Below are 22983 nucleotides of genomic sequence, written 5' to 3'. Positions count from 1 at the left end.
GTCACACACAGAAAGCACATTTCTAGTAAATTCTAGTGATATTTTGGCCATCTGCTATGAACCAGCTCACTGAGATTAGTAACTTTGTACCTAGGGTTATTCTGGTAGGTCTACCAGATGTTTGTTCTGACACAGGCATTTTGGAGCTTAAACTTGAGGATAAAAGAAAGGAACAGGATTTGGAAGTGCTAATTGCTGGAAAGAAATCCAGAACAGGGGGTAAGAAATGTTTAAAAGTTGAATGAAGACAGATGTTGGGATTTGAGTCTAGTGAGAAGAGTTTAGGATGGGAAGGAAAGAACTCTTTGCTGAAAAGGATCAAATGTTTCTTGATGTATATAAAGTTTCTGAAGATCTTTAGAGATTACTTGTTTGACTTCAGGATTTTATTTTTCTGCATATTGCCAAGTAAACATTTTAGTGAAGAAAAAAATATTTATTTATTAACAGATATTGTATTTTTAATGTCTGGGAATAAATAAGTGATGGTTTGGAATAGCCTCCTCTGCCCTGGTGCTATTCTTCTACTCAGCGAGGATGCTTACAAATGATGGGCCTGGCCACTTCATGCCCTAGACTGAAATAGGCAGAACAATGAGAACCTTGAGCTAATGCAATTGGGTGTTAACCAAAACATGGAGAAGAAAGAATTCTCTACTTCTTTGAAAACCACATCTAGTGAATATTCCTTTTGACATTACAAATCTACATTGAAAAATCTATTCTACAGAAATAATTTCAAAAATGCATGAGGATACTTTTTGTAGTATTGTTTATAATAGTAAAAACTGAAACAAACTAAAATGGTCATCAATAGGGGAATGCCTATATGGTATATTCATATCTAGAATACTATTTAGCTTTCAAATAACATAAACCTACTTTTAAAGAAATGTGCCTGTGTTTTACTGACACACTAAAAAAAGCAATTTGTAAAATATGAGAAGCAGAATCCCATTTCTGATTTTAAAAAGATACAAAATTCATATTCTAAATGAAAGACTTAGCACTACTATAGCTTTTCCATACCACAAAAAATCTCTAGAAATGATTATGTATTTTCTTTTTAAAATTCACAACCTGTATGTAAATCAAGAAGGAGAACTTTTAATGGACAAGAACTTTAGAGAAATTCTTGAAAGATTTTGGGAAATCAGAGAAATGAAATGAGAAAAAAATTAATTCCCAAAACATAGGACATGTTTTTCTTCAAGAGAAGTTGGGAACTGTACCCAAGAAAGCAACTAAAAGTACATAAACAGCTTATACAGCTTAATATTAAAAAAAAAAAAAAAAAGTGAAGACCTAAATAGACATTTTTCCAAAGAAGACATACAGATAGCCTACAGACACATGAAAAGATGCTCAATACTGCTAATTATTAGAGAAATGCAAATCAAAATAAAATAGAGGTCTCACCTCACACCAGTCAGAATGGCCATCATTTAAAAATCTACAAATAATAAATGGTTGAGAGGATGCAGAGAAAAAGGAACCCTGCTACACTGTTGGTGGAATGTAAATTGGTGCAACCACTGTGGAAGACAGTATGGTGGTTCCTTACAAGACTAGAGTTACCATATGATCTTGCAGTCCCACTCCAGGGCATGTATTCAGAGAAAACTGTAATTCAAAAAGATACACGCATCCCATTGTTCATTGCAGCACTATTTACAATAGCCAAGACATTTGGAAGCAACCTAAATGTCCATCAGCAGATGAATGGATAAAGGTGATGTCATATATATACATACACACACACGTGTATATATATATATATAATGGAATATTACTCAGCCATAAAATGAATGAAATAATGCTATTTGCAGCATGGACCTAGAGATTATAATACTAAGTGAAATAAGTCAGAAACAGAAAGACAATTACCATGTTATCACTTATATGGGGTATCTAAAAAAAGTGATATAAATAAATTTATTTGCAAAACAGATAGACACACAGACAGAAAACAAAGTTATGGTTACTAAAGGGAAAAATGGGGGGGGAAGGGATAAATCAGGAGTTTGGGATTAACATATATACACTACTATATATAAAATAGATAACAAGGACCTACTGTATATCACAGGATCTGTACTCAATATCTTATAATAACCTATAATGGAAAAGAATTTGTAAAAGAATATACATGTATATATGTCTAGCTGAGTCACTTTGCTGTACTCCTGAAACTAACACAACATTGTCAATCCACTATACTTCAATAAAAAAAATTTTTTTAAAGATTAAACTGAGTCAACATCTATAAAGTATTAAGCACAGTGTTTGTATATAAAGAGCTTTATAAGGATTCACTGTCATTCTGTTACCTCAAAAAGCTGAGAAAAAGTAAGAAAAAATGAGAGGCACTGAAGATAGAACTAGAAATTTCAGCAACTGCTTTAGAAGGTGAGAATAGAAATTGCGGTAGTAGATATACAGATAAATATATGATTGATAGATGACAGGTAGCTAGAGATGAGAAGAATTTATCTTATTTTGATATAGCTCTGTTATTGGGAGAACAAAATACACACATACAAACAATCCCATACAAACATAATACCTTGTACCTAGACATATTTTCAAATATTAGACCTTCAAGGACAAAAGAGTATTCCTCTGTTATGTCTATATAAGGAGAGAATAAGAAACCTATAGCAAGTATCATGGTCAATGATGAATCACTAGAAACATCCCCATCAAAGCCAGGAACTAGAAAAAAGATGCCTGCTAATGCCTTTAATGCTCAGTATTGCAGTGGAGTTCCAAATTAATAAGATAAGAAAAGAATATGAACTATACATATTGAAAATACAAGTAAAATCATCATGAAGTGATAAGATTACCTATATAGTTTGTCAGTTGATTATCTAGTTTTCTTATTAGTATGAATAAGAGAGTTCAGCATTGTGGCCTGATAAAAGATAAATGATTAAAAAATCTAAAATTTTCCTATGTACCTGCAAAACATAGTAGATTTAAAGAACCTTCTTCTGATAACAACACAGTACACAAAACAAGGAAGGAATCTAGAAATAAATGTACAATAATATGTAGAAAATTATAACAATTTGCAGAATTTGATTAAAAGACCTAAGTAAAAGAGAAATATAACATGTTCATAAATGGGAAGATGCAACACCCTAAAGGTGTTAATTTTTCCCAACTTTATAAATTCAGTGTAATCCCCTGAAATTCCCCACAAGATTTTCCATCTATCTTGACCAGCTGAGTCTAAAATTCAAGTGAAAGAATAAATGGGAAAAAAAAAGTAAAGGCAGTTTTGAAAAAGAATAAATTGAGAGTAACTTTGATAAAGGAAAACAGATATGGGGCATGAGGAGGGTCGTGTCCTGGGCTTCACTTGAGCCCCTGGGACGTGCCCCGCCAAGTGTGGGTCCTTGGCTTCATGCAGGAAGGAATTCAAGAGCGAGCCACAGTTGAGTAAAGGTAGATTTATTCAGAGATACACTGAAAGGCAAGAGAAAGGCCTCGAGGTATGGGAGCTGGGTGCTCAGATTAAAAGTATGTATGCACTCCATAGACAGAATGTGGGCTGTCTCAGAAGAAGGAGAGGGAGAGTGTGGCCATGAAGTGCCCTGTTGCTGGTTTTTATGGGCTTGGTGGCTTCATATGCTAATAAGTGGAAGGACCAGTCTAAGTAGCCTGGGGAAGGGGCTGGGATTCCCAGGAAGTTGGCCATTTCCCCCTCTTTGACCTTTTGTGGCTAGCCTTGGGACAGCCATGGCGCCTGTGGGCGTGTTATTCACCATGTTAATATTTTACAATGGGCGTATAATGAAGCTTAAGGTCTACTAGCAGTTAAATCTCTCATCATCCTGAGCCTCAAGGCCCACTCGGGGTTGAATCTTTCACCATTTTGATGTTAATTGCTGTATCATCCCTTGAATGGCTGTGCTCTGCCCCCTTCCTGTCTCAACTTGATCTAACAGATTTCAAATAATAAAGATTTAGGTGGTGAAATAGAATGATGTATGTGTATAGGAATAGATTTATGCTTACTAGGATAGGGCTATTTCCAAGACATACTGTCGAGTGAATAAAATAAAAGTGAAGAAAGTTAAATCTCCTGTTTTCTAATTCACAAAGCAGGAATAGATCCAGAAGAATTCATAGCACTGATAAAAGGCCGGCTCTATAGGACTAGGATGGTGGCCACTGATTAAAGGATTCTTTCCCCTCATTATTTGTAGTCTTTGGGATTTTTAAAGAATGTAGTCCTAAATTATGCAAGTGATTATGAATAAAAATATTTTTAAAGCCTGTATGATCTGTCTAAAGATAATACTTAGAAATTAAAAATATTTTTAAAACCTGAATTTGTCTAAATGCAAATCTATTTCTATCCGTATATTTATTTCTTTCCATCTCAGTGTACCTATCTGTATGAGCTAATTTTCACTATACAACAAACCATTTCAAAGCTCAGTTACATAAGGCATCTATTAGTTCTCACTATTCAGTGGATTGGCTTGGAAGTTGTTCTGATTCAGCTGAAGATGTGAAGGAGGATTAATAAAATGGCCACATTTAGGCTAACAGATTGCTCAGTCTTATGCTTGCCCTTAAAAGGGTCAACTGACCTGACTGACCTGTTGCTGCTCACAGTTCCAGGCCCACTGTTAAAACTAAAGCTATTGATCTTACTTTTCTACTTTATTCCCATAATCAAAATCAAAATCATACTTGGTCTCTGAGTCATCTCCAGGGAGAAGGTCACAGAACTGTAACTTTACAAAGTAGGCTAAATACCAAGAAGACCATGCTTTGAATGCTTACGAGATAAAGAGTGAAAAAGTGACAACTACTGGTCTCTACAGAATTGGTCGCGTGGAGGCATCATGATGCCATTCTAAGTCTTCTGATGAGAAAATGATTCTGTTGATTGTTACTGATGCTTTATTGTTTGAGCTATGGCTATATAACCACCCTACCCCATCCCCAAGGTGGGCTCACAGTTTTGAAGGCACCAGCCTGCTGTGAGTCCCCTTTGCCCAGCATAGTAATAAAGCTGCCTCTTTTCTTCTAAGCCCCAAGACACAGTCTCTGAGTTATTCAGCTCATCAGGGACAGGGCGGGGGAGTGGGAGTGGCGATCTTTCTGTAACAGATGAATGGTCTAGAAAGAGCTTAACTCACGTGCCGGGGCATCTTCTGGAATGGGAGGGGTGGTTAGGGTGTCCAGGGCCTCTCTCCACGTGGTCTCTCATCCTTCAGGACGCCAACCTGGCTTGTTCCCATGACTGTGGAAAGTTACCAGCAACAAGGAGGCAAACCCAAATGTGCAAGTGTTTTTCAAGCTCCTCTTTATGTCAGATTCACTATCATCTTATTGGCAAGCAAGTCATGTGGCCAAATCCAGAGTCAGTGTGGGAGGTGACTGCCCATAATATAATAGCCTAAAAGAATTGACACCAAGCAATAAAGAGTGGGCAATGCCTGGGATATGGAAACAACGGAGGATGAAATAGTGAAAGATTTTCACTTCCTTACATACTAACATGTTGTTTTGTTTTGTTGTTGTTGTTGACAATGGCCATGTCTTACTTTCACAAATCATATTACTTTCAAAAGTAAACAGAAGAAAATATTCTTCTGCAGGTAAGGAATCTCTGAGTTTTCCTGATCTTGACTTCATTCCCTCTATCTGCCTACATTTACCCTCCCCAGCCACTGATTCTTCATGCCCGTACCTTTGTTAAACATGCAATTTCCCACAGTGAGACACTGCAAAATGCCCACCTCCTTCTAGAAACCTCACCTTTGCAGTCACCCTAGCATCTGCCAGCACATATGCACGGATATCATGGAAACATGCATAACAAAGTCAACAAGGACAAACAGCATATTAGAAATCCCAATTGGTGGCAGCTGCTTCTGTCCCCCAAGGGAGTGGGGTAACTTCCAGAAGGAGCCAAAGGCTTTTCGTGAAGCAAAATACCTCCACTGTCTGACTTAGGGTGCAAATATTTTGCCTCCCAGGACATAGTTCAGAAGGGTACAATGTAAGAAAAAGTCAAGTTTCTTGTGAACTTGGAGAAAATAAAGCTGATCCAGGAAGGGATGAGGAAAAAAAACCAACCAAACAAACAAACAATGGAAGAAAAAGCAAACTAGTGGCTTTAGTGGGGGTGGTTGAAGTTCTTTTTAGGTGGAAATATGCTGATTATTAAGTGATTGTCTCCTTTGTTGCCCTTCTATACTCTGCTCTCTTTGCTAACACCTGGATGCTCCAAAGCACATTTTCCTTTGTCAGCTGCCTTAGTTAGGTTTTGCCAGAATGAGTCTGGGGACTTGCTCTCTCCTCTTCAGTTGCTATTCCTGTCAGCCAAGCCCATTGCTGTTTCCCTAACCAGCCCCCCAACACAGACCTTCACTCAAGTAGAGGGTCTTGGCTTTAGTCTCTATCATTTGGCACTTCCAGGAGCAGCCTCACTGTATTCTCTCACATGTAACAGCACTAGTGGGGCAGCATCCTTTCCTCAGAGGGCTCAGCCCCAGAGGCAAAGCCCTATTCTCTGCAAGATTCTGATTTGCTAGTGATGCAGGAAAAGCAGATATGGGGCGTGAGGAGAGTCGTGTCCCAGGCATCAGTTGAGCCCCTGGGACGTGCCCCACCAAGTGTGGGTCCTTGGCTTCACGCAGGAAAGAATTCAAGAGCGAGCCATAGTTGAGTAAAGGTAGATTTATTCAGAGAGATACATTGAAAGGCAAGAGAAAGGCCTCGAGGTGTGTGGGTTGGGTGCTCAGATTAAAAGCAGGTACACACTCCATAGACAGAGTGTGGGCTGTCTCCAAAGAGGGAGAGAGGGAGGGCGTTGGCAGCCTCAAGGCATCAGTTTTTATGGGCTCAGTGGCTTCATATGCTAATGAGTGGAAGGACCAGCCAAAGTAGCCTGGGGAAGGGGCTGGGATTCCCAGGAAGTTGACCATTTCCCACTCTTTGACCTTTTGTGGCTAGCCTTGGGACTGCCATGGTGCCTGTGGGCATGTTATTTACCATGTTAATATATTACAATGAGCATATAATGAAGCTTAAGTTCTGCTAAAAGTCAAATCTCCCACCAGCTTGAGCCTCAAGGCATACTGGGGGTTGAATCTTCCACCATTTTGATGTTAATTGCCCAGTGTGCTTTCTGTTTTCCTTGAATGGCCGTGCCCTGCCCCCTTCCTGTCTCACTAGCATCAGCTACATGGTCTCTCCCAACTCCATGGGGTCTGAGTTTCTAGGTCCTGATATTATCCTTTTTTCTCCACCCTTGGTATAGCGGCTACTTGCTGTGTGTATTAGCTTTGTATCACCTCAGTATAAGCTCTTTTTTTTTTTTTCCTTTTATTCCACTGTGGAAATTAACAAAGAACACCCAAATGAGAACAGAGGCTATTGATTCAGAGCTTGCTATATTGCAAGAGAGTCAGCCACCATCACTTGCACTAGCAGAGACTCAAAGGAAACTGGAGAACGGGAAATCTTTATAGTAAAAAAAAAACAAAAAACAAAAACAACAGAAAAAGGAAGCTTTTGTGCATGCTCTAACTGGAAGCTGTTGGAATGGGGAAGCTGGAGGCAGTCCAGCTAGAAGCAGAGTGTCTTAGGTGGTTGTTTTCAGGAGCATATTGGCTTGATATGATCCCCAAAGGGAACAGTAAAAAAAAAAAAAAAAAAAGTGGAGAAGCTGGTAGTCTTAATCATTCTGTGTTGATTACTAACAGAGGTTGACAGAGTTCTATTGTCACATATGGATAGAATGTTGTTCATTTTGTGAACGAAAACACTGCAACCACATCAGTAAACAAAGAATGCTGAAACCAAGTCATCAGCAGCTGCCCCCACCCCCCAGTGAGGACAGGCCTGCAGCCCAGCCTCTGCAGCCACTCACAGTGGTGCACCCCGAGGGGACTCAGAATAAGAAAGGACAGGATACTGGCCCTAGATAGCTAGGTGCTTGTCAAAGGAATGAATTCAATGAGCCCAAATGCTTGCTTCCTCCCTTACATAGAAAAGCACTAACTTCTTTAACTTGAGGTACCTGGTTTTCTTTAGATAACAAGTAATCTTTTATTGTTCCAACTCCCTGGGCTTTGTTGTAAAGCTCCTATATATCCTAGCTCCTCCCCTGCAGTCCCTCAGAGCCATCTGAAGGGCTGTCATCCCAGCTCTAGTCCTCCCACCAAATAAAACATATAACTCTCAACTTTTAGGCTGTGCATTTATTTCAGTCGACAGTTTGTACGTTCAGTTGCTCATCTCCAATGCCTATATTATGTTCCCTATATTATGATCTCTATATAATTTTCTCTCTGTTAAAATGCCTAGTGTGCTTTCTGCTTTCCTAACTTGACCCTGACTGATACAAGCAGTGTCCAATATTCAGTTTTCAAAAGTTTCCACCATGTGCATGTATATCTATTTTCCAAAATCTTTGATTAAATCTGATTAACATAAATGGCTGGTATGAATGGTGTTTGGGGAAAAAAAATCAAAGAAATGTGCACATCTCGAAGAGCGTTGGGCAGAAAGAATAGCTGTAGGAGGCAATACATTAGTGACACCAGACTTCAAGAGGGATTAAGAGGGTGAACCTTGAAGGGACCTAGAGAACCAAACCCCAAATGCATTTCTGTGTCCATATTCTCTGGATGAAAGTGTCTGACAAACTTCCTAATTCAGTTAGCCAGTTTCCAAATTGATAAATCAATTTTATCTAAGTATATTGGTAATATTTATGTGATTCATTCATATGTGTTGCCAATTCTCTTCAACTTATGCTTACTGAATCTCCAGTCTAGGCTAGATATTATGAGACACTTTTAAAATGGAAATTAGCCGACTGTTGTCCTTAAAAGGTTTAAAGGCTTTTTGGGAAGAGATTAAGTAAGTAGAAGTGAGAGAAATAATGTAAGGTTCAGAATAAGCACCAAAAATAAATGGTATTGTATTATTTTTAAAAAGACAAGAAAATGCCTATAATGTCAGTATATTGGGAAGAATTTTTTCAGAGTAGATCACAATTTAATCTTCACTTTTCAATAAAGAAAAGATTAAACAGTGTCCAAAAAATGTGATTGTAGAAGTTGCTCATAATGCTACCTTACTGAAAGTTCAAATTTTTTGCTGTACCTTTCACATATACACAGCTTAAATAGTTATAATCACAATATACAATTTATTGCATTTTTGTGTTTACATTGTCATAAATGTTTTTCATGTTTTATATATTTTACGTGTTGTGTATATTATACCACCATAATGGTTTGTAACATTCTATTGGTTGTGCTATAAACTACATAAACTTTCACTGGGCTGTTTGTTTGAATTTTGCTATTTTAGATTTATCCATGAAGATATTAATTGTGTCACTAAATTTTTGTTTCCGGCAGATTATTCCTTTTGGACATACTTTTTGAGAAGAGATGCTGGGCTGTTAGCACATTTCTGGCTCTTCCTTTTGAAATATTTCTTTACCAAACGATTATACAGTATTGTTAGTAAGGAACTGATTTATCTTAGCCACATCAGCTCATGTTATCTTTTTTTAAATCCTCACTTCCAGTTTCCAAGGTGCTATCATTTGCATTTTTAACCACTAATGAGAAAAAGGATCTTTCCATCTGCTTTCTTTTTGTACTTGTTGATGGGGATAATAAAACTTGTAGAAGAAAAGAAAACACCTTGAAAAACAGAAATGAATAGGGCTGGGTGGTACACGTGAAGCTAGCTGGATGACAAGAGGGTAAATAAATAGAAATATTATTTATAACATGTGTATACACACTTACATATACATATGCACATGTACACACATTGCACGTCTCTATATTTCTCCCTAATCCAATATTTACTATGAGACCAGCATTATATTAAATGATGCTTCAAACGAGTCTCATATTATCCTCACAACAACCTGATGTTTGTTTTCCCCATTTTTCTGGTGCGAACCTGAAAACTCATGGTTAAGTCACACGCCTGTAGCCACAAAACTGCGTTAGCGTGTGATGTTTCCAACGTCTGTCTTATTCTAACACATTTCCAAACACCAGGGGATACTCTAAATATTTTACTTAATGTGGAGACTCTGTGCTGAGAAATAAAGGCACACATGATAGGTTATCATAAATTGGTAATAATGGAATCTTTCTGAGCCCTGGTTGGATTAATGAAAACAAGATCCATATTGGCTGGAAGGACTATATTCATTTTCTGCTGCCAAATGGACTTGGTTTTAGTTTAATTCTCTTTATAGAATTGATGTTTGTTCCTGGCTAACCATCTATGATATCATTATACTGCACACAATGAATTATTCACCCAAATGTGCCTTACAATTAGCCTCAGCAGAGTATTTGCTCCTTTCGTCCAAACATTTTACTTTATCTATAAAGATTAAATTAATCATCTCTGCCAGCAGTGAATAACTGAGAGAATTAGTTTTTAATATCTGGAGTAGAGAAGGGGAAATTGCGGGCAGAGCAATACATTTTGCTTGACCAGTGTTCCATGTTTCCTTTTTTAATTCGTATTCTGTATCATGCACAGCATCTTTGCCTGGGGAGAGGAAGAGATAGAGTACATTATTTGATCAATGACTGCCAACATTTTGGGAGGAAGGCAGCTGGAGGAAGATGATTAATTAAAATGCACTTTAATTTTAGTTATGCTATTTCAAAGTCCTGTTATTAATTTTTACAACAAGGCTATAAGTTAGATACTATTAGTTCCCTATTTTACAGACCAAGTATGCACAGTGAAGTTAAGTGATTAAGCCAGAGTATGTGCCTGGCCACGCAGCATTAGTATCCCAGTCTCGACCACTGTTCCATGCTTCCTGATGGGTCCGCGGCTTTGGGTCCACTCCTCTTTCTGTTTCAGTCTACCACCCACTTGTGGCATCACAGAACAATGAAATTTCCCAGAAGGAGAGCATCAGGAAGGAAAGCAAGAGGGTGCTTTATCCTCAAAGACATGTACCATTTAGTAAATTATCAACAGTTATTTGCAATTGACAAGGATAATCCATTTGGAAAAGGGTTGCCCAGTTGAAACAGTTTTTCTGAAAGTTTCCACTTCTTTAAAAAAAAAAAAAAAAAAAAGGAGAGCCAAGTTCCTTACCTTGATCCCCAAATAAGTCACAAGTTCAGAAGTTCTCAAAATCTAGTCAGTTGACCACTGATCACCTGGATCCCAGCGGTACATACTGAGTCAGAATCTTTGGGAGGGGGACCCAAGAATCTTCATTCAAAACCACTCGCCAAGGTTTGAGATCTACTCATTTTGAAGGTTTTCTGCCATACATTTGATGATGGTGATGGTGACGATGATGATAAAGATGATAAATGAAACAGTTCTTGGCACCTACTTAATGATGTATACAAATTTATCATAACTTTTCTATATATTATCTTGTTTAAGCTCATAAAAACTCTTTGAGGCAGTTTCTACTGTTATCCTTACATTAGATGAAGGAACTGCAGCTGCATAAAGAGGAAAGAATCACATCTAGGTATTCTGCTTCCAGACTTTATTATGCCTCCTTAATCACTACATTATATACATGTGTTACAATTCTAGGAAATTTCAGGCAACAAAGTCCAAAGCAAAGTGTCACAATTTACAATGAAACAAAAATTAAATGAAGTAAAAAGAAGGCTGAACCTTTCATTTTAAATTCAGAAAGTATTTTACTATTTTTGTAGGATTTACCAAGTAACTAGATAAAAAATGATTGTATTGTGATTCCATCTTTAAAATCTTACAGTTTATTGAAAAGTTCAAGTAAAATCCTGGCGAAAATTGTACAAAGTATTTAAACATTAGCATGAGAAAACCAGGCAAATAAAGCTGAGTAAAAATAAGAAATATTCTCAAAAGTGAGAAAAATAAGACATAAATTACTTTACCCACAGAGACTGGAAGTGGTCTTCAAAGGGTGGTAATTGCAGCGTGGTCTCACTCAAAGCTGTCAGGACCTTCTTTACCTTGGCTACATAACCTAGTGGGGATTGTATTTCCTGGGGATCTCTACAAAGCTTCCTAATCAGAGACAACCTTGGGCAATTGCCCAAGGCACTTGTTACCACGCTTAGAAGCAGCAGCACATGGCTTAATGCTTTCTTCTCAATTCCGTCACATATTTTCCCTAGTAATCATAAAACACAATGGTATCTTAGAACCACTTTTGGAAAAAAGGAAGCTCAAATATTAGTGGATTCTATCACCATTCTTTCTTTTAAAAAATTAGAATGGGGGCATCCTTACCTACTGCTTGTTGAACTGTACATTTGTACAATTTTTGTGGACAGAATTATTAGCACTAGATAAGTTATGAAAACATTCTTTGACCTAATACATCTAGTTACAGGAATATATAGTAAGGCAATGATGAAGGATATGAACAGAGATTGTTCCACAAGATGCTTATCATGGTAGTTGTAATTTCTGTAAAAATTTTGATACTACAAAGTATAACTTATCCCAACACAAAGCCACGGCAATAATGAAACGTAACGCACCTGCCTCCTAGTCATTTTTCACTAGTTACGACTGTACCTAATTGTCATCAATCATTTACTGTATCTTTTTAAACTTAATATCATGTCATAAGCTTTTGCTCATACTGATAAATGTTATACACATGAATTTTAATGTCTTTAAGCCGATTTAAAGAAGTACCACAAAGGATAGTCATTATTTTAATTGCATTATTTTAATGATGTAACATAAGTTATATAATTCTCTGTTGCTGAATATTTTTTTCTGTATTGTTTAATATATATATAATGACACAAACAACTGGATGTTTACTTTGTTAACTATAGTTATTCATAGCTAGAGGTAATTTTTTGTGTGTGTGTAAAGATCTTATTTTTAAAATTGTAAATACAGATTTTAAAAACAAACAAACAAAAATCAAATCTTACGGAGCATAAGTTGGACCTTTATTTAACCATATAACCATTCCCTTAAAAAAAAATCTATTTAGGACTTCATATTGTTTCTTTTTGCCTAGTAAATTTGCTTAAGGGAAGATTACCTCTACTCAGCTTTAATAATTTGAATTAATATAGTCAGGCATTTATCAGTGAGGATAATTTTTAAATTGTATATCTCAGAACGATGTTCATCATATAATGATTGTCAGGGGTTATAAGGTTATACTTTTTCCTCCAGTTCTATTTCCTCTATTTCTATAATAGTTCCTCTATTTTCCAAATTGAAGAACTAATATTAAATTGTTTTAATGCTTCAAAAACAAAAGGAAATATCCTTTATTAAAAGTCATAACTTACATTCTAAGAATGTTACCCATGTTGCTGGATAAGAGCTATCACCAAGGATGCTTTGGATTGGGGAAATTATTTTTTTAACTGTGTTACAAAAGACCTTTATTCTTGGGTAAACTGTGTGCTTATCAAGATTTTCCTTCACTGATACTTTTCACAATGCATCAGTTTTCTTTGAAGAAAAGGAAATTCCTTTCTTCTTTGCATGTCCATGAGGAAGTTAGATAGATAGTACATGTTTGTGTTTCACAAATAAATGGGAACAATTGCTTTGTCTCAAAATAAATGACTAGAAAGTAGCTAATCATGCATATTTATCTTTCTATCTCAGACTTTTTGAAAATTACAGGATATGTTAATTTATTAACATTCAAGATGGTTCATGAAAACCCTATAATTCTGCTTAAATGAAAATCCCTTGATAGTGTAAATCTGAACATCATTAATAATGAGAGAATATTTTCATACACCAGCCAAATGCTTGTTTAGCTCCTAGTAATGATTTCTTTTACTCTGTAAAATTTATCTAGTGCCTCAGGAGAGTAAAGCCGCTAAGAGAAGCAAATAATAATAATAATAATAAACACATCTTACCTGTCTCAGAAACTTAAGCTTTTGATTGCAAAAACTTAAAGATTATTTTTCTTTCTTCTTATAGACCTTACATACTTGGGATTGAAGGAGTCATGAACGTTGGCTTATGAAACACACTGTCATTAGTCATACAAGACCCTCATTTATTTTGCTTTACTTTTAATAATGTAAAGAGCACCCATAACCTAGTATTCTCTCCAAGAACAAGAACCTTAACAATAACTTACATCTGCTTATATGCTCCTTTCCTATCTGATCCTCTTCCCTTCTCCCCAGCGGTAACCTTCTCCCTTGGTTATCTGGCTCTTGGACACATGAGCAAGAGTTGCCCTTGGGTACATAGGAGGGGAATTGCTGGGACGTGGCACCTTTATTAAATATTCGATCATAACCGATGATGCTAAATCATCTGAAGCATAGTTGTGCCAATTTACCCTTCAATGAGCTCTGTAGTAGACATCCTGTTGATTTCCGTTCTAGAATGGCCTGACTTATTTTTTTTAATCAATTAAATGGAATCAAATTATGTCTTGTATGGTCTTGATTTCCTTCTACAAAGCACTAATGTGGATGAGCACATTGATTAGCCATATGTGTTTTCTTTGTACATGGCTGTTTCTGCTTTTCCCTTCAGTTTCCTATTAGTATGTTTTTTTTTCTATTGATTAACAAGATATATACTGATATACATATATAAAAATAAATCAATATATTTAAATTTTTCTACTGGTTAGTAAGATACATATATATATATACATTAAAATATATATCATAATCTTTTGGGTTATATATATTGCAAATATGTTCTCCTAGCTTTTTGCTTGTTTTTACTTTGTTAAGACTGAAACATGATTGATTTGGCTATCTGTGGTCTTTTTTGTTTCCATATGAATTGTAGAATTGTCTTTTTCCATTTCTGTAAAAAAAATGCCACTGAGGGAGGGTGATGTCAGTCAAGATGGTGAAATAAGAAGACCCCAGTTTACATACTCCCCTTAAACAATGACCTAGCAGCCATCCTTGAACAACTGCGCCTTTGTGGGAGCTCTGGGATACAAATGGGAGGTTGTGAAATCTCAATTAAGTTCAAGATTGAGAAGAGCTGCTTTGGGAAATCAGGCCCACATCCTGGTGGCAGGCTTACTGAACACAGTCCCAACTACAGACGGAAAGCATCCCCATTCCTCTATGGACTCAGCTCCAACCCAGCGTGGCCATGCTTCCACAACCACCCCCACCTGCCAAGGGACATGGGAGGAGCCATTTCTCAGAAAAAGGCATACAAATAGCCAACAGGTATATGAAAAAGTGTTCAATATCCCTAGTCATCAGGGAAATGCAAATCAAAACCACAGCGAGTGATCACCTCATGTCCGACAAATCCTATATGATTCCATTTATAAGAGGTCTCAAGAGTAGTCAAGTTCATAGGATTAATGAGTCAGGGCTAAGGGGAACATAGGAAGTTACAGATCAATAGGCATAAAATTTCAGTGAAGGAGGATGTGTAAGTTCTGGGTGATCTGCTGTACAGTGTTGTACCTACTGTCGCCAAGTGTATTGTACACTTACAAATTTGGTAAAGGTGTAGATCTCATGTTAAGCACCCTTACCACATAAGAAACAAAAAAATAGGAAAGTCCCAATGTAAGTGTCCATTCATACATATATATGCAGGAAAAATATTTTCCTTATGGAAAACTCAGTAGAAATTATGCACAAATTAAAAAGATGATTGAAGTAGACACATTCAGAAGTGTATCTAAGCTTTTTGAGCTATGAAATCTGATTGAAATTTATGAGAATAACTTTCATAGGAGAAAGTTGAAGCATGAGTGTATCAGACAAAAACAAGACCAAATATAAAAAGCTTGAAAGACAACAACAAAAAACCCTAAGATACAAATTTTATACCATAAAGAACAGATTTAGCAAAATGCATGAAACCACTGCCATGTTTAAGAGCTAGTTTTCCTAGCCCCAGAGAAGGAAAACTTGGCTGAGATGGTTAAAATGGAAGCCATATAATTAGATTATGTTATTTGCCCATAAGACAGGGTCCTGCCACCGCCACTCCACTAGGTAAATCTGGCTGGAGATTTATCTTTGCCTGTACCTAACATCCCAGGAAGTGCCTGAGGAGGTTGAAAACATCCAAGAGTTCTCCTATACTTGGCTTAGTATGGGAAATGTAGAGCAGAGACAGCTACATGGGAGTTAGGGTTTCCCTGAAGGCAGCATGATGTTCTTCTTGGGTGTAAAGGAAGATTCATTCATATCAGAATTACCTGGTGGGCTTATTATAAACCACAGGTTGCTGGCCCCACTTTCAGAGTGTCTAATTCCGTATTTAAGTAGACCCAGGATGGGGCCCAATAATTTGCATTTCTTACAAGTTCCGAGGTGGTACTACTGCTGCTGTTCTCATAACCACATTTTGAGATTCACTGGTGTAATTGGTAAACATCAAAATCTCAAAGGTTTAGTACAATAGAAACATATTCTTTATAACATCCACTCAATGTGAGAGTATACATGTACGTGTGTTGGGGGAGTGATGCTCTTTCTACGTGACTTCCAAGGTCACCTTGGGCACCAATATGTAGCTGTCTGGCAGTGGAGGAGTGGGTAGAGGACGACGTGGGAGGTTTTTATTGGCCAGGACTGAAAAAACATTCTTTCATTCTATTGGCCAGAACTCAAACACATGGTCACAGCTAATTGCAAGGGAGGTTGGAAAACATTGTCTAGTCACTAAGGAAGACTTTGGACCACCCAGACCCTAGACTAAATTAGTTACAGCTGATTTCTGGATGTACCAATTTTACTTTGTTTTCCCTGTTTTGACTTTTGTAATTGTGTGACTTTCCAATTGGACTGAAAGCTTCAGGTCAGGGTCTGAGCCTCTCTTACCTACTATTTTATTGGAATAGTGTTTAAGAAGTACTTGTGAAAGAAAGGAGGGAAGGAAGGAATGAAAGGAAGAAGGAGAGAAGGAAGAAGGGAAAGAAGGTAAGTTTTTTTTGGTAAGATTTCACAATGAATCAACTATGAGTTGCTGTATTTGTTACATATTGATGGCCCAGATTCACTCAGCTGGTTATCTCAGTAGTTGGGTCTATACCCCTTCCTCCCTCGCTATTCCCTGTGTGCTCTCTACCCTGGCCTCTCCTACCAGCTTCATGCTTGGACGTAGAGACTGACTCTCAGAGAGGAAAGCCCCTCCTGGTCCATTGTCTATGAGTCAGTGTGCTCCTTTGGCATCCCTAAGCATGATTTCATTTCTCCACTATGGGAAATGTATTTGTAACATTCTGATGAAAATTACTGCCAAGTGCATAAACAACATAGACTTTGACAGACTGCTGAGAGAGAGAAAGAGAGGAGAGGGAGATGATAATGAAGCCTGCTTTGAATCTAGAAGACTTATTGAATGGAGAGCATGAAGACAGGACCAGCAAGATATTTTATCTGGATTTTGTAAAATGAAATTTTGAACATAAAAGGGGTGAGTAATCAAGAAATGCAGTGAATCTAAAGTTATAAGTGACTCTGAAGTTAGAAAACTGGCCTGTAATGGATTATAGTTCAGCCCAGGTTGTGACTGACAGGGCATTAGGTATACTGGTGACGAACAGCAATGAGGAGAAAGGTAAAGTAAAAGAACATTGCAATTTTCCCTTGTTTAAGCATAACAAAGATTCATATTGTTGCAGAAAAATCTGTTGTAGCTCGGTGTTACAGCTCAGTTGTGACAGCAACCTGGATCCAGGCGAGAGATCAAGCAGCACTTGGAGAGTTGGAGAACTCAGGCTTATTACACCAGCGGGCCCAGAGGAGTTAACACTCCAAGCTCTGGACCCTGCCTGTAGGTTTACACCGGCTTTTATAGGCTGCCAGTTTACACTTTGCAACATCATATGCAAATAAGATGTAACAAAAGTTGACTAATTAGGAAAAAGCTTTGTAGAAATGGACCAATCAGGAGGGAGAGAAATAACCAATCAGGAGTGAGAGAAATAACCAATCAGGAGTGAGCTCCATGCAAAAGAAGTACTACAAATGGACCAATCAGAAGTTAGGGAAATGGACCAATCAGGAGTGAAGGAAATAACCAATCAGGAGTGAGCTCAGGGAACCAATAGAATTTTAGGGGTAAGTTCCCCTTTCCTAGAAGTAAGCTGTTTGAGAGGCAAAAAGTGAGATAGAGCCTCTGGGCCAGGAAACCTGATGGTGTTGGCAGAAGAGTAGTGGCCCTACCTGGGGGTCCTGCTGGTCTTTTTTATGGGGCTTCCCACCTCAGTATTACTGAAGCTACTCTGCCCAGCCCTGGATGGAGGACAGAAAATAAGGAAAACAGAATGTCTAAAACACGGTCCTTCAACATGGTTACCAAACTGGAAATTATTCATAGTCACAGTTTGGGGCATAGCCACATTTGGGGCTCTGCACACACCCTCTCACGTAAGTTAACTGCTCACTGCTGTTTGAAACAGAATGATGCAAATCCTACTTCCAGCTCTTCTCCAGCACAGGTTCACCACCGGTAGCCTTGTGCTATAGACTGAGTCTGCTGGGAGAGCTGTGGCTTCTCCTTGAGGTTCTGTCCCTTTCTTCTTTCCTGATGCTGGGCTTGCTCACTGCTTTGCCTGGCCTTCCCCAGAGATCGCAGTGGGATAATCAAAGGAGAGGAGACATAAGCCAGACAGTTTAGTCATGATTTGTAGCACTTACAAAATCATTTCTCTAAAGGAGAAGACGTTAATGAATTGTTGCCATAAGGGCTTGGGATTATTTGTGATTTGTAATTATCCCAACTACCCAGATCGTTTTTGCCATAAGAATTAAGACTCGCCTACATGGTTTGGATAATTGAGATCAGGTTGCTGATGTGCTGAGTAATTAAAAGCACAATTGATCCTTGAATCTCTAACTGCATATGTACTGATGCCCTTTATTAGATATCTTCTTACATCTAATACATATTGTCAGTGTTTAAGTAGGAATCCCGTTACTTTTACTTTCCTCTCTACATCAATGAAACTCTCTAAGTATAGTATGCTTGGGTCAAATCCTATTTGCATCCACAAAACTGAAGACAACTTTTTAAAATGCCAGCAGTAGAATGCATATGTTTTGACTAGTTTTTATTTTCAACTGATTGTGTTAAAAAAAAAAAAAAAGCCTTATTTTCAAATGGCAATTATCTTCGCATTTACATATCACCACTTTGGAAGGGAGTCTGCAGTGATAGGTTATTCTTTCATTGTTATTCATGCGATACTATCACCAAGTCATAAAATTGTGGAATGAGTTGCCCTAAATTGGGATTAGAGTGTAGCAATCAGTCACTGCCTCTTGAATGCAGTGAGGCCCTGGTGGTGCAAAGCTATAGTTTCTGACAGCACATTTATTTTTAAAAGAAGTTGGATTGGAGAGGGCAAATGGGAGGTAAGAGGAAAAGTTCACCAAGGCAAAACATGGAAACTCACTAAGGCTCTTTCTTACTGAAAACAGTAAGAATCAAAGAAACACAAAGGGATCCTTGACCCTCAGAAACATGGAAGGGTCTGGAACCATTGACTTTCAAACCAGAAAGTGGGTTGAACTAAAATAATGAAAAGCACTGGAATTGGTATTGGAGCATTCTACATACGTTATTATAAAAATAAGCAATGGTCCCATAATATGGGACAAAGAATGCAATCCTGTGCTTGGCAGCCTGCCTCATCTAAGGCAGGACAACTTCTGCTCACCTTGAATGACAAGCAGAGCTCATGAGTATCCATGCTCAGAAAACCAAAGTTCCCTCTTAATACTTCTGTCTTGTTTTCTCCCCCTTTGCCATTGTTTGCCTGGTGACCAGCTCTAACTACTGGAAGGAAGAATTTAAATTTTGCATAAAAATGGGAAGAGGTACAAATTTGTGGGAAAATAATATCTCATTTTCCTGAAACTATATACTGAGTCATAAAAAAAGGAAACACAAAATAGATTTTTAAATTAATATATATAACATAAATGTAAGCATATATAATATAAATATATATTATGTCTAATAAAGGGAAAATAAAATTATGTGCTATAATTTTCTTCAAGTAAGCTTTGTTTTTAAAATCCCCTGAAATGCCTAAGAGTTCAAAGGAAATTACTTTGGATACAAACAGGTGTTCTTTCTGTTTTATACTTACAAAAGTATCCCTACATACATTCAATTTTGTTAAATTTTTTTCTTTTTTCCTGGCACTCTAAAATTTAAAAAGTGGCTCAGTGTCCCAGCTTGGAATTCTGTGCTCATTCCTCTGGAAGACTCTCCTTTAATAATCAGTTACTCTGCCCTCGTCAGGCTACTGACGAAATAACTAACCCTGTTCTGAAAATAGTTATTTCCTAGAATTTCTGCATCTCTGGGGACAGCCGTAACTGGGTAGTTCCATCAGGCATTTCAGGGAACAGTAAAAGTCACCCTGCCTCTTCTGAGAAAGTAGCCCATGGTAGGTACAAATGCCTAAATGTGTGTATTCTGCACCACGGTGGAACAAGAGGCAGAGGGCCCATCGGTAAGAGGGGTCCCACAGCTCTGATGTGTATTAGCATCGACCGTGAGCCCTGCTCCAGCTAAGCCAAGCTGGGCCAGTTACCAAATGATCATAACTCACTTCATCTGAGAATGTATTTCCTGACCTTCTGCTACATCGACCTAAAACTTTAATGATACTTTAGAACATAAAATGGGTATTTGCATGACAAAAAAATGCTTTTCTACTCCACAAATGATTTTGATGCTCTACAGGGTTACTGTTGCATGTGTCTGGTCCCCATGTAGAGCTTTGGCTGCTATGGTGACCATAAAGGACAGTGTAGAAGAAGTTTCTATTAGGTTACATAGTCCATATGACAGATTTTGCCATCTTTAAAAAAAAAGTAAGGTGAATCCCTTTCTCTTGATATTTATTTCAGTGCATTCTCTTCTGAAAGGCAAAAAATGGTGATGTAGCTGTGGGGAGACATGAGCTGCCATTTTTTGGGGGAGAGGGAGGAGCTTAGAAAAGAGAATTCCAAGTGAGTGAAAATGCCCCACATCATAAGCTAGCAAACAAAAAGGTGGAGAATTATGCACGCTTACACACAAAAGAGGGAAAATGACATGATGTAACCCACAGTGTCAATCACTTTCACAACCTACAAAGCAAATTACACGATGCATGCACTGCTCTCCACCCAAGTTAAGGAATCATGGCAATCCATTCTTCCACCACAGCATAATTACTGTGGTTATTGATCATGTCTGCTGAATGGTGACAAGGGGGTGGCACCATGTTCCCCACTCTCTTTTGAATAATGAAAATAAGAAGCAGAGAGATGGTGCTTTTGGGCAATCAGTTTCCTTCCGGTGAGGAACTGTAAGGTAGGAAAAGTGACCTGCTTCCTCTCCTTTTGGGTGAGTTTTTGTGTCTTATCTTCAAGGATGGCTTAGAGTCAGTTCTGCTAAATTTATCCCAAAATGCAGGGCAAATGGTTGTAAGCCACATGCTGATAAACACATGTAGACTAAACAAACACACCAACAACCAGTGAGGTTCTTTGACCATTAAAACAGCCCAATAATTCAGAAGATTGTACATATGCTGCACATGTTCCTATCTAAGGCTTAATTCCTTTATTTGCTCATATAGTCAGTCATTTAGCACCAACAATTTTTTTTATTGAGTCATAGTCAGTTTACAATGTTGTGTCAATTTCCAGTGTAGAGCACAATTTTTCAGTTACACATGAACATACATATACTCATTGTCGCATTTTTTTTTTGCTGTGAGCTACCACAAGATCTTGTATATATTTCCCTGTGCTTTACAGTATAATCTTGTTTATCTGTTCTACATATGCCTGTCAGTATCTACAAATTTTGAAATCTGTCGCTTCCTGCTCCCCTCCCCCTTGGCAACCACATGTTTGTATTCTATGTCTATGAGTCTGTTTTTGTTTTGCATTTATGTTCTTTTTTTTTTTCCCACATATGAGTGATCTCATATGGTGTTTTTCTTTCTCTTTCTGGTTTACTTCACTTAGAATGACATTCTCCAGGGACATCCATGTTGCTGCAAATGGCATTATGTTGTCATTTATTATGGCTAAATAGTATTCCATCGTGTAAATATACCACCTCTTCTTTCTCCAGTCATTTGTCGATGGACATTTAGGCTGTTTCCATGTCTTGGCTATTGTAAATAGTGCTGCTATGGACGTTGGGTTGTAGGTGTCTTTTTGAAGTAGGGTTCCTTCCAGATATATACCCAGGAGCGGGATTCCTGGGTCATATGTTAAGTCTATTCCTAGTCTTTTGAGGAATCTCCATACTGTTTTCCACAGTGGCTGCACCAAACTGCATTCCCACCAGCAGTGTAGGAGGGTTCCCTTCTCTCCACAGTCTCTCCAGCATTTGTCATTTGTGGACATTTGAATGATGGCCATTCTGACTGGTGTGAGGTGATACCTCATTGTAGTTTTGATTTGCATTTCCTGATAATTAGTGATATTGAGCATTTTTTCATGTAGCACCAACAATTTATATATCTTCACAGGGGCTGTCAAGTATGAAATGTGGCCAAGTGATACATTTTCTCCAATTTTCATCTTTTACTGTTATTGTACTATTACGTACTCCTCTCCCATTGGCTACCTTCTGTGTACGCAGAATTAGCCAAAACATTCTTTATGTGTTTCTTTATGCATGAATTAATTCAACAATTATTAGCTAAGCACCTTGTACTTACCGAGCTTTAAGCTAAGAACTGCAGGAAATGCAATAATAAATGGAATCTGGTCCTTGTCCTTGAGAATTTTCAGACTACTGAGTGCTAGCAAACTGACTACTTGTCTCTTATGTCATTTTGGGGAGTAAAGAATGTGGAGTATCTTCCCTCACTGTATAATCATTTGGCATTCTAATTTTAATTGTCGAGTAAGTGCCACCAGGAAAGTCAATTTGATCTCTCTTAAAAACATGATCTTTCCACAATAGTGTCAGTTGTCTTTGCTCATTTACTTTACTTCCTCACCTCTCATTCAGGCCTTGGTTCCTGTT

Source organism: Camelus ferus, chromosome 6, assembly GCF_009834535.1.
Source record: "Camelus ferus isolate YT-003-E chromosome 6, BCGSAC_Cfer_1.0, whole genome shotgun sequence".
Classification (NCBI taxonomy): domain Eukaryota; kingdom Metazoa; phylum Chordata; class Mammalia; order Artiodactyla; family Camelidae; genus Camelus; species Camelus ferus.
Note: the sequence above shows the minus strand (reverse complement) of the source record.